At 54.3% G+C, this 2,132-nt stretch overlaps 1 pseudogene; it reads right to left on the bottom strand.

The window, feature by feature from the left end:
- Positions 1-479: 479 nt before the first annotated feature.
- On the bottom strand, positions 480-1,777 carry LOC103609004 (annotated as a pseudogene).
- Between the last annotated feature and the right edge of the window lie 355 nt (positions 1,778-2,132).

The raw sequence follows: 2,132 nt of genomic DNA, 5'->3' as shown, positions 1-2,132 counted from the left end.
GGCATATAAGGCAGAGGAACAAGCATCTACCACCATTGGTTTCATTTAACACAATGTGATCATCCAGTACATATATTTATGGAAATAACAGATTCAATTCAAATAAACAAGTGTGTACTGAGTTCTTGTGCTGGTTCTTGTTTTTGGTCCTGTGGGGAATATGGCGAATGGGAGGACCATGCTCCTCCTCTGTTTCCAGGAGAGAAGACAATTCAGTGACAGGAAATGCAGTCTGAGGTCAGTGGAAAACAGGCAAAAGTAACAGTGGTCACTGGGCTCCAGTAGGGGGAAGCTCAGGGAGCACCAGGTCATGTGGGAAGGTTTGAGGTGGGAGATGGGTCCTGGCAGGTCCCTCAGGTCGGTAGACTAGGGTGAGGTGCGGAAGGAAAGGAGGGTCTGTGGGCCCTGAGGGCAGAACGCCAGGTGGGGAAGATGCATGTGATGACCAGATGATGCTTCCAAGTCACATCTGCAATCTGTCAGTCAGGTCTGATCACAGCAGAGGCCTCGGATCCGCGGCGCCTGCAGAGCAGCAAGCAGAGCAGGATCGCGCTCCCCAGCAGGACGGCCACACCCAGCCTCCAGAGGTTCCCCAGGGACTTGTGCCACTACCACAGCGTGGCCAGCCGCCTGGCCCCCTCAGTCCCCACACGCGGGCCGCCACCTCCGCGGCCACCCTCTGCAGCCGCTCCTCGTGGTCTGCCCAGCGCAGCGCCTGCGCCAGCCCCTACACCTCGTTGGTGTAGTGGGCACCCCCAGTCAGTGCCAGCAGCTGCTGCACCTGCACCTCCTGCTCCCTGCCCGTGGCGCGGTTGTGAAAGGTGCAGACGCGGCCCTCGCATGTGGCCACCAGCTCCCTTAGGGCGCAGTTCTCCGTGCAGCGCACGTAATCCTGCAGACAGCCCCCGGCCAGGTCCTCCCTCCTGGTGAAGACGACGACCGTCCACTCCAGGACGCCCTCCCCGAACAGCTCCTGCACCTTCCTCACCGCCTGCTGGTCCTGCGCGGTGTAGCGGCCCAGCTGGGTAACCAGTGTAACAGAGAACCCTGACATGACCAATGCCATCTTAGGTAGGCACGACTCCATTCTCATGGTCAGACTAACCCCCTCTGTGTGAGAAACCATTGACCTTCTCCTAGAAACAAAAACCATTGCATAGAAACAGGAACCATACACAGTGAACCGTTACATGGAACAAGAACCATACACAGTGAAAATGTTTATGCTTGATGGCTTTAACTGCTCACGTTGGCCTCTGTAACCTAGTACCTAGCTCGCTTTGTGCACCTGGACAAACCCGTGTGCCAACGGGATGTGGATTTTGCCTTTATAAACTCCACCAGACCAAGGCTAGTTGCTGCTCTCCCAAAATACCTAGGGGACACAGTTGCTGTCCAGCTAATAGAGACTCTGTTAAAATTCTTAATTAAGTGCTTGGTTCCTTTCCTGGGTGACAACCTCACAACACCAGGAGCAGCACGTGGGGTCCAGGGGCAGAGAGCAGGTAGCAACAGCCTCTCTCCATGCACCCCAAGTCTGTCTTGGAGGTTTTGGAGCTGAAAATGTCTGGGGTTTCAATGATTTCCACGTGCCACTTGGCCCACCTCCAGCTGGCCGTGGTGCAGGTTCTGATCACAGACGTGGCCCTGAGTCTGGAGAGGAACCATCTCAGTCCCAGGATGCTGTTCCCTGTGGCGCTCTTCCCTGTGCCTGTTTTCTCCACCAGGATGAGCCTCAGCCTGGGCTCCTGCAGGGACTGGGTGTCCTCTTTTGAACCTGAGAGAAGAATTTGTTTGTAAGCTCCAAATCTTCAACCTACCTATCCTGGGTAACTGGATCTCCCAGGATGCCTTTTGAACGAAGGAGAATAGTGCCTTCAACTTTTGCTTTTTCAATTAAACTTTACTAAGGTGATCTACTTAGAGACTTTTTGAGCTCCTGGGGAATCCCTGCCCACCCGTTCCTTTCATCTTTGGCTTTCCTGCACACACCAGTAGATGCTCCAACACCTCGTGGACATTTCTCTAGAGGATAGCCCTTTATGACTTCAGGACATTTTCTCATCTGACATTAGCTCTCTCTGGTCATTTGCACACATGCAGACTGCAGAGGGCCTTCATGTCCACTGGCC

This window comes from Galeopterus variegatus, unplaced genomic scaffold (genome assembly GCF_000696425.1).
Source record: "Galeopterus variegatus unplaced genomic scaffold, G_variegatus-3.0.2 Scaffold9076, whole genome shotgun sequence".
In the NCBI taxonomy this organism is placed as follows: Eukaryota; Metazoa; Chordata; class Mammalia; order Dermoptera; family Cynocephalidae; genus Galeopterus; species Galeopterus variegatus.
The sequence above is the reverse complement of the archived record's forward strand: the minus strand, read 5'-3'. Positions and strand labels throughout refer to the sequence as shown.